This window comes from Phyllobates terribilis, unplaced genomic scaffold (genome assembly GCF_046119375.1).
Source record: "Phyllobates terribilis strain yellow unplaced genomic scaffold, ASM4611937v1 Scaffold_2849__1_contigs__length_102677, whole genome shotgun sequence".
Lineage (NCBI taxonomy): Eukaryota > Metazoa > Chordata > Amphibia > Anura > Dendrobatidae > Phyllobates > Phyllobates terribilis.
In genome coordinates this window covers 1-15,814 of record NW_027365603.1, presented here as the reverse complement: position 1 = coordinate 15,814, position 15,814 = coordinate 1, and the positions used below count along the sequence as shown (strand labels likewise).

Genomic DNA, 15,814 nt, shown 5'->3' with positions numbered 1-15,814 from the left:
TTTGGTTGATTAGTCTGTGGCATTCTTTTAAACTGTTGCTTATGGCGGTCTCTGTGAGCTTCTCAGTGACATTCAGCCATCCAGGTATCCCGCCTGCAGTAGACGGAATGTGGCAATGGAACGCTGGCTGCGCGTGTCATAATAGGCTCTGAGCCCTTATATACCTGCGCACAGCAGCAGCCACCTTCAGTCTGCTGCTGGACAGCCAGCAGCAGCAGCAGCAGGAGAGGTAATTAATCAGCAACCCTCCTGCTAAGGGTAGACAGCTGCTCGTTCCACGCCCCCCCCGCCTTAATTGGTTCTCCTCCCTTCCAACGGTGTTGAGGCGGGTGGGAACAGCCGGGGGTTGAGGGTACTGTGCTAAAAGAGGTGGAGTTATGCAGATCTAAAACGCGTGGATTGCAGCAGCAGCAAGCCGAAAAGTGCAGGCATGTGAGGGATCTAGAGGTTGACAGCATGTCTTCTTAACGGGAGTCCAGGTGGCCATCTCCACAAATGGACTTTTCAGAATCCTTGGGTGGCACCGTAGTCGGAAACCAATTCTTGTTATCGCTTCTCGGCCTTTTGGCTAAGATCAAGTGTAGTATCTGTTCTTATCAGTTTAATATCTGATACGTCCCCTATCTGGGGACCATATATTAAATGGATTTTTAGAACAGGGAGATGGAAAAAGAGCTTGCTCTGTCCACTCCACGCATTGACCTGGTATTGCAGTATCTCCAGGACCGGTGCACCCCTTCTTTAGTGCAGTTTCTAAAATCAGAAAGAATTGAATTCAATGCTTTTTGTTCATTTTGCTTGTTTGTCGGATTTTGGGATGGACTCTTTGGCTTTGCTTTTCTTCTCCTCATTGGATTTTTCATGTTAAAAGTTGCAGAAGCCAGATGACAAGCTCATTTTGGTTCAACTTCAGCAACTGTGCATTGCATTGCCATGTAATGTAATGTAATGCAATGCTATCTATCTAGCTCTCCCTCTATACTTCCTTTTGGATAAACAGACATATTAGGCAAGCATTTTGGAGCTTTCACCTAAATAACTACAGGTGGTGAGATAAGCTGCACAATATAATTGACCTTTCAGTATATTGTTGCACACACACCATCTATTTAGCAAATGCCCTTGTTATCAACAGCAGCCTTTTAAACTCACCTGAGCTAACAGGTATGTGAGCTGGTTACTCTGCTGCGCTTAAAATTTCTTTTTTGGTTTGCTACAATGCCTTTTCTGAAACGTTGTCTCCCTCTGCTGGAACACTGACTTCTTTCATTTAATGCCTGCAGACTATAAAAGAGAAACCAACCCAAAAAGTTTGGTTGATTAGTCTGTGGCATTCTTTTAAACTGTTGCTTATGGCGGTCTCTGTGAGCTTCTCAGTGACATTCAGCCATCCAGGTATCCCGCCTGCAGTAGACGGAATGTGGCAATGGAACGCTGGCTGCGCGTGTCATAATAGGCTCTGAGCCTTTATATACCTGCGCACAGCAGCAGCCACCTTCAGTCTGCTGCTGGACAGCCAGCAGCAGCAGCAGCAGGAGAGGTAATTAATCAGCAACCCTCCTGCTAAGGGTAGACAGCTGCTCGTTCCACCCCCCCCCCACCTTAATTTGTTCTCCTCCCTTCCAACGGTGTTGAGGCGGGTGGGAACAGCCGGGGGTTGAGGGTACTGTGCTAAAAGAGGTGGAGTTATGCAGATCTAAAACGCGTGGATTGCAGCAGCAGCAAGCCAAAAAGTGCAGGCATGTGAGGGATCTAGAGGTTGACAGCATGTCTTCTTAACGGGAGTCCAGGTGGCCATCTCCACAAATGGACTTTTCAGAATCCTTGGGTGGCACCGTAGTCGGAAACCAATTCTGGTTATCGCTTCTCGGCCTTTTGGCTAAGATCAAGTGTAGTATCTGTTCTTATCAGTTTAATATCTGATACGTCCCCTATCTGGGGACCATATATTAAATGGATTTTAGAACAGGGAGATGGAAAAAGAGCTTGCTCTGTCCACTCCACGCATTGACCTGGTATTGCAGTATCTCCAGGACCGGTGCACCCCTTCTTTAATGCAGTTTCTAAAATCAGAAAGAATTGAATTCAATGCTTTTTGTTCATTTTGCTTGTTTGTCGGATTTTGGGATGGACTCTTTGGCTTTGCTTTTCTTCTCCTCATTGGATTTTTCATGTTAAAAGTTGCAGAAGCCAGATGACAAGCTCATTTTGGTTCAACTTCAGCAACTGTGCATTGCATTGCCATGTAATGTAATGTAATGCAATGCTATCTATCTAGCTCTCCCTCTATACTTCCTTTTGGATAAACAGACATATTAGGCAAGCATTTTGGAGCTTTCACCTAAATAACTACAGGTGGTGAGATAAGCTGCACAATATAATTGACCTTTCAGTATATTGTTGCACACACACCATCTATTTAGCAAATGCCCTTGTTATCAACAGCAGCCTTTTAAACTCACCTGAGCTAACAGGTATGTGAGCTGGTTACTCTGCTGCGCTTAAAATTTCTTTTTTGGTTTGCTACAATGCCTTTTCTGAAACGTTGTCTCCCTCTGCTGGAACACTGACTTCTTTCATTTAATGCCTGCAGACTATAAAAGAGAAACCAACCCAAAAAGTTTGGTTGATTAGTCTGTGGCATTCTTTTAAACTGTTGCTTATGGCGGTCTCTGTGAGCTTCTCAGTGACATTCAGCCATCCAGGTATCCCGCCTGCAGTAGACGGAATGTGGCAATGGAACGCTGGCTGCGCGTGTCATAATAGGCTCTGAGCCTTTATATACCTGCGCACAGCAGCAGCCACCTTCAGTCTGCTGCTGGACAGCCAGCAGCAGCAGCAGCAGGAGAGGTAATTAATCAGCAACCCTCCTGCTAAGGGTAGACAGCTGCTCGTTCCACCCCCCCCCCGCCTTAATTGGTTCTCCTCCCTTCCAACGGTGTTGAGGCGGGTGGGAACAGCCGGGGGTTGAGGGTACTGTGCTAAAAGAGGTGGAGTTATGCAGATCTAAAACGCGTGGATTGCAGCAGCAGCAAGCCGAAAAGTGCAGGCATGTGAGGGATCTAGAGGTTGACAGCATGTCTTCTTAACGGGAGTCCAGGTGGCCATCTCCACAAATGGACTTTTCAGAATCCTTGGGTGGCACCGTAGTCGGAAACCAATTCTGGTTATCGCTTCTCGGCCTTTTGGCTAAGATCAAGTGTAGTATCTGTTCTTATCAGTTTAATATCTGATACGTCCCCTATCTGGGGACCATATATTAAATGGATTTTTAGAACAGGGAGATGGAAAAAGAGCTTGCTCTGTCCACTCCACGCATTGACCTGGTATTGCAGTATCTCCAGGACCGGTGCACCCCTTCTTTAATGCAGTTTCTAAAATCAGAAAGAATTGAATTCAATGCTTTTTGTTCATTTTGCTTGTTTGTCGGATTTTGGGATGGACTCTTTGGCTTTGCTTTTCTTCTCCTCATTGGATTTTTCATGTTAAAAGTTGCAGAAGCCAGATGACAAGCTCATTTTGGTTCAACTTCAGCAACTGTGCATTGCATTGCCATGTAATGTAATGTAATGTAATGCAATGCTATCTATCTAGCTCTCCCTCTATACTTCCTTTTGGATAAACAGACATATTAGGCAAGCATTTTGGAGCTTTCACCTAAATAACTACAGGTGGTGAGATAAGCTGCACAATATAATTGACCTTTCAGTATATTGTTGCACACACACCATCTATTTAGCAAATGCCCTTGTTATCAACAGCAGCCTTTTAAACTCACCTGAGCTAACAGGTATGTGAGCTGGTTACTCTGCTGCGCTTAAAATTTCTTTTTTGGTTTGCTACAATGCCTTTTCTGAAACGTTGTCTCCCTCTGCTGGAACACTGACTTCTTTCATTTAATGCCTGCAGACTATAAAAGAGAAACCAACCCAAAAAGTTTGGTTGATTAGTCTGTGGCATTCTTTTAAACTGTTGCTTATGGCGGTCTCTGTGAGCTTCTCAGTGACATTCAGCCATCCAGGTATCCCGCCTGCAGTAGACGGAATGTGGCAATGGAACGCTGGCTGCGCGTGTCATAATAGGCTCTGAGCCTTTATATACCTGCGCACAGCAGCAGCCACCTTCAGTCTGCTGCTGGACAGCCAGCAGCAGCAGCAGCAGGAGAGGTAATTAATCAGCAACCCTCCTGCTAAGGGTAGACAGCTGCTCGTTCCACCCCCCCCCCCGCCTTAATTGGTTCTCCTCCCTTCCAACGGTGCTGAGGCGGGTGGGAACAGCCGGGGGTTGAGGGTACTGTGCTAAAAGAGGTGGAGTTATGCAGATCTAAAACGCGTGGATTGCAGCAGCAGCAAGCCGAAAAGTGCAGGCATGTGAGGGATCTAGAGGTTGACAGCATGTCTTCTTAACGGGAGTCCAGGTGGCCATCTCCACAAATGGACTTTTCAGAATCCTTGGGTGGCACCGTAGTCGGAAACCAATTCTGGTTATCGCTTCTCGGCCTTTTGGCTAAGATCAAGTGTAGTATCTGTTCTTATCAGTTTAATATCTGATACGTCCCCTATCTTGGGACCATATATTAAATGGATTTTTAGAACAGGGAGATGGAAAAAGAGCTTGCTCTGTCCACTCCACGCATTGACCTGGTATTGCAGTATCTCCAGGACCGGTGCACCCCTTCTTTAATGCAGTTTCTAAAATCAGAAAGAATTGAATTCAATGCTTTTTGTTCATTTTGCTTGTTTGTCGGATTTTGGGATGGACTCTTTGGCTTTGCTTTTCTTCTCCTCATTGGATTTTTCATGTTAAAAGTTGCAGAAGCCAGATGACAAGCTCATTTTGGTTCAACTTCAGCAACTGTGCATTGCATTGCCATGTAATGTAATGTAAGGCAATGCTATCTATCTAGCTCTCCCTCTATACTTCCTTTTGGATAAACAGACATATTAGGCAAGCATTTTGGAGCTTTCACCTAAATAACTACAGGTGGTGAGATAAGCTGCACAATATAATTGACCTTTCAGTATATTGTTGCACACACACCATCTATTTAGCAAATGCCCTTGTTATCAACAGCAGCCTTTTAAACTCACCTGAGCTAACAGGTATGTGAGCTGGTTACTCTGCTGCGCTTAAAATTTCTTTTTTGGTTTGCTACAATGCCTTTTCTGAAACGTTGTCTCCCTCTGCTGGAACACTGACTTCTTTCATTTAATGCCTGCAGACTATAAAAGAGAAACCAACCCAAAATGTTTGGTTGATTAGTCTGTGGCATTCTTTTAAACTGTTGCTTATGGCGGTCTCTGTGAGCTTCTCAGTGACATTCAGCCATCCAGGTATCCCGCCTGCAGTAGACGGAATGTGGCAATGGAACGCTGGCTGCGCGTGTCATAATAGGCTCTGAGCCTTTATATACCTGCGCACAGCAGCAGCCACCTTCAGTCTGCTGCTGGACAGCCAGCAGCAGCAGCAGCAGGAGAGGTAATTAATCAGCAACCCTCCTGCTAAGGGTAGACAGCTGCTCGTTCCACCCCCCCCCCCCCGCCTTAATTGGTTCTCCTCCCTTCCAACGGTGTTGAGGCGGGTGGGAACAGCCGGGGGTTGAGGGTACTGTGCTAAAAGAGGTGGAGTTATGCAGATCTAAAACGCGTGGATTGCAGCAGCAGCAAGCCGAAAAGTGCAGGCATGTGAGGGATCTAGAGGTTGACAGCATGTCTTCTTAACGGGAGTCCAGGTGGCCATCTCCACAAATGGACTTTTCAGAATCCTTGGGTGGCACCGTAGTCGGAAACCAATTCTGGTTATCGCTTCTCGGCCTTTTGGCTAAGATCAAGTGTAGTATCTGTTCTTATCAGTTTAATATCTGATACGTCCCCTATCTGGGGACCATATATTAAATGGATTTTTAGAACAGGGAGATGGAAAAAGAGCTTGCTCTGTCCACTCCACGCATTGACCTGGTATTGCAGTATCTCCAGGACCGGTGCACCCCTTCTTTAATGCAGTTTCTAAAATCAGAAAGAATTGAATTCAATGCTTTTTGTTCATTTTGCTTGTTTGTCGGATTTTGGGATGGACTCTTTGGCTTTGCTTTTCTTCTCCTCATTGGATTTTTCATGTTAAAAGTTGCAGAAGCCAGATGACAAGCTCATTTTGGTTCAACTTCAGCAACTGTGCATTGCATTGCCATGTAATGTAATGTAATGCAATGCTATCTATCTAGCTCTCCCTCTATACTTCCTTTTGGATAAACAGACATATTAGGCAAGCATTTTGGAGCTTTCACCTAAATAACTACAGGTGGTGAGATAAGCTGCACAATATAATTGACCTTTCAGTATATTGTTGCACACACACCATCTATTTAGCAAATGCCCTTGTTATCAACAGCAGCCTTTTAAACTCACCTGAGCTAACAGGTATGTGAGCTGGTTACTCTGCTGCGCTTAAAATTTCTTTTTTGGTTTGCTACAATGCCTTTTCTGAAACGTTGTCTCCCTCTGCTGGAACACTGACTTCTTTCATTTAATGCCTGCAGACTATAAAAGAGAAACCAACCCAAAAAGTTTGGTTGATTAGTCTGTGGCATTCTTTTAAACTGTTGCTTATGGCGGTCTCTGTGAGCTTCTCAGTGACATTCAGCCATCCAGGTATCCCGCCTGCAGTAGACGGAATGTGGCAATGGAACGCTGGCTGCGCGTGTCATAATAGGCTCTGAGCCTTTATATACCTGCGCACAGCAGCAGCCACCTTCAGTCTGCTGCTGGACAGCCAGCAGCAGCAGCAGCAGGAGAGGTAATTAATCAGCAACCCTCCTGCTAAGGGTAGACAGCTGCTCGTTCCACCCCCCCCCCCCGCCTTAATTGGTTCTCCTCCCTTCCAACGGTGTTGAGGCGGGTGGGAACAGCCGGGGGTTGAGGGTACTGTGCTAAAAGAGGTGGAGTTATGCAGATCTAAAACGCGTGGATTGCAGCAGCAGCAAGCCGAAAAGTGCAGGCATGTGAGGGATCTAGAGGTTGACAGCATGTCTTCTTAACGGGAGTCCAGGTGGCCATCTCCACAAATGGACTTTTCAGAATCCTTGGGTGGCACCGTAGTCGGAAACCAATTCTGGTTATCGCTTCTCGGCCTTTTGGCTAAGATCAAGTGTAGTATCTGTTCTTATCAGTTTAATATCTGATACGTCCCCTATCTGGGGACCATATATTAAATGGATTTTTAGAACAGGGAGATGGAAAAAGAGCTTGCTCTGTCCACTCCACGCATTGACCTGGTATTGCAGTATCTCCAGGACCGGTGCACCCCTTCTTTAATGCAGTTTCTAAAATCAGAAAGAATTGAATTCAATGCTTTTTGTTCATTTTGCTTGTTTGTCGGATTTTGGGATGGACTCTTTGGCTTTGCTTTTCTTCTCCTCATTGGATTTTTCATGTTAAAAGTTGCAGAAGCCAGATGACAAGCTCATTTTGGTTCAACTTCAGCAACTGTGCATTGCATTGCCATGTAATGTAATGTAATGCAATGCTATCTATCTAGCTCTCCCTCTATACTTCCTTTTGGATAAACAGACATATTAGGCAAGCATTTTGGAGCTTTCACCTAAATAACTACAGGTGGTGAGATAAGCTGCACAATATGATTGACCTTTCAGTATATTGTTGCACACACACCATCTATTTAGCAAATGCCCTTGTTATCAACAGCAGCCTTTTAAACTCACCTGAGCTAACAGGTATGTGAGCTGGTTACTCTGCTGCGCTTAAAATTTCTTTTTTGGTTTGCTACAATGCCTTTTCTGAAACGTTGTCTCCCTCTGCTGGAACACTGACTTCTTTCATTTAATGCCTGCAGACTATAAAAGAGAAACCAACCCAAAAAGTTTGGTTGATTAGTCTGTGGCATTCTTTTAAACTGTTGCTTATGGCGGTCTCTGTGAGCTTCTCAGTGACATTCAGCCATCCAGGTATCCCGCCTGCAGTAGACGGAATGTGGCAATGGAACGCTGGCTGCGCGTGTCATAATAGGCTCTGAGCCTTTATATACCTGCGCACAGCAGCAGCCACCTTCAGTCTGCTGCTAGACAGCCAGCAGCAGCAGCAGCAGGAGAGGTAATTAATCAGCAACCCTCCTGCTAAGGGTAGACAGCTGCTCGTTCCACCCCCCCCCCGCCTTAATTGGTTCTCCTCCCTTCCAACGGTGTTGAGGCGGGTGGGAACAGCCGGGGGTTGAGGGTACTGTGCTAAAAGAGGTGGAGTTATGCAGATCTAAAACGCGTGGATTGCAGCAGCAGCAAGCCGAAAAGTGCAGGCATGTGAGGGATCTAGAGGTTGACAGCATGTCTTCTTAACGGGAGTCCAGGTGGCCATCTCCACAAATGGACTTTTCAGAATCCTTGGGTGGCACCGTAGTCGGAAACCAATTCTGGTTATCGCTTCTCGGCCTTTTGGCTAAGATCAAGTGTAGTATCTGTTCTTATCAGTTTAATATCTGATACGTCCCCTATCTGGGGACCATATATTAAATGGATTTTTAGAACAGGGAGATGGAAAAAGAGCTTGCTCTGTCCACTCCACGCATTGACCTGGTATTGCAGTATCTCCAGGACTGGTGCACTCCTTCTTTAATGCAGTTTCTAAAATCAGAAAGAATTGAATTCAATGCTTTTTGTTCATTTTGCTTGTTTGTCGGATTTTGGGATGGACTCTTTGGCTTTGCTTTTCTTCTCCTCATTGGATTTTTCATGTTAAAAGTTGCAGAAGCCAGATGACAAGCTCATTTTGGTTCAACTTCAGCAACTGTGCATTGCATTGCCATGTAATGTAATGTAATGCAATGCTATCTATCTAGCTCTCCCTCTATACTTCCTTTTGGATAAACAGACATATTAGGCAAGCATTTTGGAGCTTTCACCTAAATAACTACAGGTGGTGAGATAAGCTGCACAATATAATTGACCTTTCAGTATATTGTTGCACACACACCATCTATTTAGCAAATGCCCTTGTTATCAACAGCAGCCTTTTAAACTCACCTGAGCTAACAGGTATGTGAGCTGGTTACTCTGCTGCGCTTAAAATTTCTTTTTTGGTTTGCTACAATGCCTTTTCTGAAACGTTGTCTCCCTCTGCTGGAACACTGACTTCTTTCATTTAATGCCTGCAGACTATAAAAGAGAAACCAACCCAAAAAGTTTGGTTGATTAGTCTGTGGCATTCTTTTAAACTGTTGCTTATGGCGGTCTCTGTGAGCTTCTCAGTGACATTCAGCCATCCAGGTATCCCGCCTGCAGTAGACGGAATGTGGCAATGGAACGCTGGCTGCGCGTGTCATAATAGGCTCTGAGCCTTTATATACCTGCGCACAGCAGCAGCCACCTTCAGTCTGCTGCTGGACAGCCAGCAGCAGCAGCAGCAGGAGAGGTAATTAATCAGCAACCCTCCTGCTAAGGGTAGACAGCTGCTCGTTCCACCCCCCCCCCCCCCCCCGCCTTAATTGGTTCTCCTCCCTTCCAACGGTGTTGAGGCGGGTGGGAACAGCCGGGGGTTGAGGGTACTGTGCTAAAAGAGGTGGAGTTATGCAGATCTAAAACGCGTGGATTGCAGCAGCAGCAAGCCGAAAAGTGCAGGCATGTGAGGGATCTAGAGGTTGACAGCATGTCTTCTTAACGGGAGTCCAGGTGGCCATCTCCACAAATGGACTTTTCAGAATCCTTGGGTGGCACCGTAGTCGGAAACCAATTCTGGTTATCGCTTCTCGGCCTTTTGGCTAAGATCAAGTGTAGTATCTGTTCTTATCAGTTTAATATCTGATACGTCCCCTATCTGGGGACCATATATTAAATGGATTTTTAGAACAGGGAGATGGAAAAAGAGCTTGCTCTGTCCACTCCACGCATTGACCTGGTATTGCAGTATCTCCAGGACCGGTGCACCCCTTCTTTAATGCAGTTTCTAAAATCAGAAAGAATTGAATTCAATGCTTTTTGTTAATTTTGCTTGTTTGTCGGATTTTGGGATGGACTCTTTGGCTTTGCTTTTCTTCTCCTCATTGGATTTTTCATGTTAAAAGTTGCAGAAGCCAGATGACAAGCTCATTTTGGTTCAACTTCAGCAACTGTGCATTGCATTGCCATGTAATGTAATGTAATGCAATGCTATCTATCTAGCTCTCCCTCTATACTTCCTTTTGGATAAACAGACATATTAGGCAAGCATTTTGGAGCTTTCACCTAAATAACTACAGGTGGTGAGATAAGCTGCACAATATAATTGACCTTTCAGTATATTGTTGCACACACACCATCTATTTAGCAAATGCCCTTGTTATCAACAGCAGCCTTTTAAACTCACCTGAGCTAACAGGTATGTGAGCTGGTTACTCTGCTGCGCTTAAAATTTCTTTTTTGGTTTGCTACAATGCCTTTTCTGAAACGTTGTCTCCCTCTGCTGGAACACTGACTTCTTTCATTTAATGCCTGCAGACTATAAAAGAGAAACCAACCCAAAAAGTTTGGTTGATTAGTCTGTGGCATTCTTTTAAACTGTTGCTTATGGCGGTCTCTGTGAGCTTCTCAGTGACATTCAGCCATCCAGGTATCCCGCCTGCAGTAGACGGAATGTGGCAATGGAACGCTGGCTGCGCGTGTCATAATAGGCTCTGAGCCTTTATATACCTGCGCACAGCAGCAGCCACCTTCAGTCTGCTGCTGGACAGCCAGCAGCAGCAGCAGCAGGAGAGGTAATTAATCAGCAACCCTCCTGCTAAGGGTAGACAGCTGCTCGTTCCACCCCCCCCCCCCCCCGCCTTAATTGGTTCTCCTCCCTTCCAACGGTGTTGAGGCGGGTGGGAACAGCCGGGGGTTGAGGGTACTGTGCTAAAAGAGGTGGAGTTATGCAGATCTAAAACGCGTGGATTGCAGCAGCAGCAAGCCGAAAAGTGCAGGCATGTGAGGGATCTAGAGGTTGACAGCATGTCTTCTTAACGGGAGTCCAGGTGGCCATCTCCACAAATGGACTTTTCAGAATCCTTGGGTGGCACCGTAGTCGGAAACCAATTCTGGTTATCGCTTCTCGGCCTTTTGGCTAAGATCAAGTGTAGTATCTGTTCTTATCAGTTTAATATCTGATACGTCCCCTATCTGGGGACCATATATTAAATGGATTTTTAGAACAGGGAGATGGAAAAAGAGCTTGCTCTGTCCACTCCACGCATTGACCTGGTATTGCAGTATCTCCAGGACTGGTGCACCCCTTCTTTAATGCAGTTTCTAAAATCAGAAAGAATTGAATTCAATGCTTTTTGTTCATTTTGCTTGTTTGTCGGATTTTGGGATGGACTCTTTGGCTTTGCTTTTCTTCTCCTCATTGGATTTTTCATGTTAAAAGTTGCAGAAGCCAGATGACAAGCTCATTTTGGTTCAACTTCAGCAACTGTGCATTGCATTGCCATGTAATGTAATGTAATGCAATGCTATCTATCTAGCTCTCCCTCTATACTTCCTTTTGGATAAACAGACATATTAGGCAAGCATTTTGGAGCTTTCACCTAAATAACTACAGGTGGTGAGATAAGCTGCACAATATAATTGACCTTTCAGTATATTGTTGCACACACACCATCTATTTAGCAAATGCCCTTGTTATCAACAGCAGCCTTTTAAACTCACCTGAGCTAACAGGTATGTGAGCTGGTTACTCTGCTGCGCTTAAAATTTCTTTTTTGGTTTGCTACAATGCCTTTTCTGAAATGTTGTCTCCCTCTGCTGGAACACTGACTTCTTTCATTTAATGCCTGCAGACTATAAAAGAGAAACCAACCCAAAAAGTTTGGTTGATTAGTCTGTGGCATTCTTTTAAACTGTTGCTTATGGCGGTCTCTGTGAGCTTCTCAGTGACATTCAGCCATCCAGGTATCCCGCCTGCAGTAGACGGAATGTGGCAATGGAACGCTGGCTGCGCGTGTCATAATAGGCTCTGAGCCTTTATATACCTGCGCACAGCAGCAGCCACCTTCAGTCTGCTGCTGGACAGCCAGCAGCAGCAGCAGCAGGAGAGGTAATTAATCAGCAACCCTCCTCCTAAGGGTAGACAGCTGCTCGTTCCACCCCCCCCCCCCGCCTTAATTGGTTCTCCTCCCTTCCAACGGTGTTGAGGCGGGTGGGAACAGCCGGGGGTTGAGGGTACTGTGCTAAAAGAGGTGGAGTTATGCAGATCTAAAACGCGTGGATTGCAGCAGCAGCAAGCCGAAAAGTGCAGGCATGTGAGGGATCTAGAGGTTGACAGCATGTCTTCTTAACGGGAGTCCAGGTGGCCATCTCCACAAATGGACTTTTCAGAATCCTTGGGTGGCACCGTAGTCGGAAACCAATTCTGGTTATCGCTTCTCTGCCTTTTGGCTAAGATCAAGTGTAGTATCTGTTCTTATCAGTTTAATATCTGATACGTCCCCTATCTGGGGACCATATATTAAATGGATTTTTAGAACAGGGAGATGGAAAAAGAGCTTGCTCTGTCCACTCCACGCATTGACCTGGTATTGCAGTATCTAAAGGACCGGTGCACCCCTTCTTTAATGCAGTTTCTAAAATCAGAAAGAATTGAATTCAATGCTTTTTGTTCATTTTGCTTGTTTGTCGGATTTTGGGATGGACTCTTTGGCTTTGCTTTTCTTCTCCTCATTGGATTTTTCATGTTAAAAGTTGCAGAAGCCAGATGACAAGCTCATTTTGGTTCAACTTCAGCAACTGTGCATTGCATTGCCATGTAATGTAATGTAATGCAATGCTATCTATCTAGCTCTCCCTCTATACTTCCTTTTGGATAAACAGACATATTAGGCAAGCATTTTGGAGCTTTCACCTAAATAACTACAGATGGTGAGATAAGCTGCACAATATAATTGACCTTTCAGTATATTGTTGCACACACACCATCTATTTAGCAAATGCCCTTGTTATCAACAGCAGCCTTTTAAACTCACCTGAGCTAACAGGTATGTGAGCTGGTTACTCTGCTGCGCTTAAAATTTCTTTTTTGGTTTGCTACAATGCCTTTTCTGAAACGTTGTCTCCCTCTGCTGGAACACTGACTTCTTTCATTTAATGCCTGCAGACTATAAAAGAGAAACCAACCCAAAAAGTTTGGTTGATTAGTCTGTGGCATTCTTTTAAACTGTTGCTTATGGCGGTCTCTGTGAGCTTCTCAGTGACATTCAGCCATCCAGGTATCCCGCCTGCAGTAGACGGAATGTGGCAATGGAACGCTGGCTGCGCGTGTCATAATAGGCTCTGAGCCTTTATATACCTGCGCACAGCAGCAGCCACCTTCAGTCTGCTGCTGGACAGCCAGCAGCAGCAGCAGCAGGAGAGGTAATTAATCAGCAACCCTCCTGCTAAGGGTAGACAGCTGCTCGTTCCACCCCCCCCCCCGCCTTAATTGGTTCTCCTCCCTTCCAACGGTGTTGAGGCGGGTGGGAACAGCCGGGGGTTGAGGGTACTGTGCTAAAAGAGGTGGAGTTATGCAGATCTAAAACGCGTGGATTGCAGCAGCAGCAAGCCGAAAAGTGCAGGCATGTGAGGGATCTAGAGGTTGACAGCATGTCTTCTTAACGGGAGTCCAGGTGGCCATCTCCACAAATGGACTTTTCAGAATCCTTGGGTGGCACCGTAGTCGGAAACCATTTCTGGTTATCGCTTCTCGGCCTTTTGGCTAAGATCAAGTGTAGTATCTGTTCTTATCAGTTTAATATCTGATACGTCCCCTATCTGGGGACCATATATTAAATGGATTTTTAGAACAGGGAGATGGAAAAAGAGCTTGCTCTGTCCACTCCACGCATTGACCTGGTATTGCAGTATCTCCAGGACCGGTGCACCCCTTCTTTAATGCAGTTTCTAAAATCAGAAAGAATTGAATTCAATGCTTTTTGTTCATTTTGCTTGTTTGTCGGATTTTGGGATGGACTCTTTGGCTTTGCTTTTCTTCTCCTCATTGGATTTTTCATGTTAAAAGTTGCAGAAGCCAGATGACAAGCTCATTTTGGTTCAACTTCAGCAACTGTGCATTGCATTGCCATGTAATGTAATGTAATGCAATGCTATCTATCTAGCTCTCCCTCTATACTTCCTTTTGGATAAACAGACATATTAGGCAAGCATTTTGGAGCTTTCACCTAAATAACTACAGGTGGTGAGATAAGCTGCACAATATAATTGACCTTTCAGTATATTGTTGCACACACACCATCTATTTAGCAAATGCCCTTGTTATCAACAGCAGCCTTTTAAACTCACCTGAGCTAACAGGTATGTGAGCTGGTTACTCTGCTGCGCTTAAAATTTCTTTTTTGGTTTGCTACAATGCCTTTTCTGAAACGTTGTCTCCCTCTGCTGGAACACTGACTTCTTTCATTTAATGCCTGCAGACTATAAAAGAGAAACCAACCCAAAAAGTTTGGTTGATTAGTCTGTGGCATTCTTTTAAACTGTTGCTTATGGCGGTCTCTGTGAGCTTCTCAGTGACATTCAGCCATCCAGGTATCCCGCCTGCAGTAGACGGAATGTGGCAATGGAACGCTGGCTGCGCGTGTCATAATAGGCTCTGAGCCTTTATATACCTGCGCACAGCAGCAGCCACCTTCAGTCTGCTGCTGGACAGCCAGCAGCAGCAGCAGCAGGAGAGGTAATTAATCAGCAACCCTCCTGCTAAGGGTAGACAGCTGCTCGTTCCACCCCCCCCCCCCCCGCCTTAATTGGTTCTCCTCCCTTCCAACGGTGTTGAGGCGGGTGGGAACAGCTGGGGGTTGAGGGTACTGTGCTAAAAGAGGTGGAGTTATGCAGATCTAAAACGCGTGGATTGCAGCAGCAGCAAGCCGAAAAGTGCAGGCATGTGAGGGATCTAGAGGTTGACAGCATGTCTTCTTAACGGGAGTCCAGGTGGCCATCTCCACAAATGGACTTTTCAGAATCCTTGGGTGGCACCGTAGTCGGAAACCAATTCTGGTTATCGCTTCTCGGCCTTTTGGCTAAGATCAAGTGTAGTATCTGTTCTTATCAGTTTAATATCTGATACGTCCCCTATCTGGGGACCATATATTAAATGGATTTTTAGAACAGGGAGATGGAAAAAGAGCTTGCTCTGTCCACTCCACGCATTGACCTGGTATTGCAGTATCTCCAGGACCGGTGCACCCCTTCTTTAATGCAGTTTCTAAAATCAGAAAGAATTGAATTCAATGCTTTTTGTTCATTTTGCTTGTTTGTCGGATTTTGGGATGGACTCTTTGGCTTTGCTTTTCTTCTCCTCATTGGATTTTTCATGTTAAAAGTTGCAGAAGCCAGATGACAAGCTCATTTTGGTTCAACTTCAGCAACTGTGCATTGCATTGCCATGTAATGTAATGTAATGCAATGCTATCTATCTAGCTCTCCCTCTATACTTCCTTTTGGATAAACAGACATATTAGGCAAGCATTTTGGAGCTTTCACCTAAATAACTACAGGTGGTGAGATAAGCTGCACAATATAATTGACCTTTCAGTATATTGTTGCACACACACCATCTATTTAGCAAATGCCCTTGTTATCAACAGCAGCCTTTTAAACTCACCTGAGCTAACAGGTATGTGAGCTGGTTACTCTGCTGCGCTTAAAATTTCTTTTTTGGTTTGCTACAATGCCTTTTCTGAAACGTTGTCTCCCTCTGCTGGAACACTGACTTCTTTCATTTAATGCCTGCAGACTATAAAAGAGAAACCAACCCAAAAAGTTTGGTTGATTAGTCTGTGGCATTCTTTTAAACTGTTGCTTATGGCGGTCTCT

The 15,814-nt window shown here is 45.1% G+C and overlaps 12 non-coding genes across 12 annotated transcripts; all 12 read left to right on the top strand.

The window, feature by feature from the left end:
• The first annotated feature begins 548 nt into the window (after positions 1–548).
• Positions 549–739, top strand: LOC141247216 (U2 spliceosomal RNA). Its single transcript, XR_012310702.1, has one exon. It is a non-coding gene; the product is annotated as a U2 spliceosomal RNA (small nuclear RNA).
• Positions 740–1,859: 1,120 nt separating this feature from the next.
• On the top strand, positions 1,860–2,049 carry LOC141247222 (U2 spliceosomal RNA). Its single transcript, XR_012310708.1, has one exon. It is a non-coding gene; the product is annotated as a U2 spliceosomal RNA (small nuclear RNA).
• Positions 2,050–3,169: 1,120 nt separating this feature from the next.
• Positions 3,170–3,360, top strand: LOC141247205 (U2 spliceosomal RNA). Its single transcript, XR_012310691.1, has one exon. It is a non-coding gene; the product is annotated as a U2 spliceosomal RNA (small nuclear RNA).
• Positions 3,361–4,486: 1,126 nt separating this feature from the next.
• LOC141247220 (U2 spliceosomal RNA) lies at positions 4,487–4,677 on the top strand. The gene has a single exon (XR_012310706.1). It is a non-coding gene; the product is annotated as a U2 spliceosomal RNA (small nuclear RNA).
• Positions 4,678–5,800: 1,123 nt separating this feature from the next.
• On the top strand, positions 5,801–5,991 carry LOC141247269 (U2 spliceosomal RNA). Its single transcript, XR_012310752.1, has one exon. It is a non-coding gene; the product is annotated as a U2 spliceosomal RNA (small nuclear RNA).
• A 1,122-nt stretch (positions 5,992–7,113) lies between these two features.
• LOC141247258 (U2 spliceosomal RNA) lies at positions 7,114–7,304 on the top strand. The gene has a single exon (XR_012310741.1). It is a non-coding gene; the product is annotated as a U2 spliceosomal RNA (small nuclear RNA).
• Positions 7,305–8,424: 1,120 nt separating this feature from the next.
• On the top strand, positions 8,425–8,615 carry LOC141247214 (U2 spliceosomal RNA). The gene has a single exon (XR_012310700.1). It is a non-coding gene; the product is annotated as a U2 spliceosomal RNA (small nuclear RNA).
• A 1,127-nt stretch (positions 8,616–9,742) lies between these two features.
• On the top strand, positions 9,743–9,933 carry LOC141247247 (U2 spliceosomal RNA). Its single transcript, XR_012310730.1, has one exon. It is a non-coding gene; the product is annotated as a U2 spliceosomal RNA (small nuclear RNA).
• A 1,125-nt stretch (positions 9,934–11,058) lies between these two features.
• LOC141247211 (U2 spliceosomal RNA) lies at positions 11,059–11,249 on the top strand. Its single transcript, XR_012310697.1, has one exon. It is a non-coding gene; the product is annotated as a U2 spliceosomal RNA (small nuclear RNA).
• A 1,122-nt stretch (positions 11,250–12,371) lies between these two features.
• On the top strand, positions 12,372–12,562 carry LOC141247224 (U2 spliceosomal RNA). The gene has a single exon (XR_012310710.1). It is a non-coding gene; the product is annotated as a U2 spliceosomal RNA (small nuclear RNA).
• A 1,121-nt stretch (positions 12,563–13,683) lies between these two features.
• On the top strand, positions 13,684–13,874 carry LOC141247236 (U2 spliceosomal RNA). The gene has a single exon (XR_012310719.1). It is a non-coding gene; the product is annotated as a U2 spliceosomal RNA (small nuclear RNA).
• Positions 13,875–14,998: 1,124 nt separating this feature from the next.
• On the top strand, positions 14,999–15,189 carry LOC141247198 (U2 spliceosomal RNA). Its single transcript, XR_012310685.1, has one exon. It is a non-coding gene; the product is annotated as a U2 spliceosomal RNA (small nuclear RNA).
• Positions 15,190–15,814: the final 625 nt, after the last annotated feature.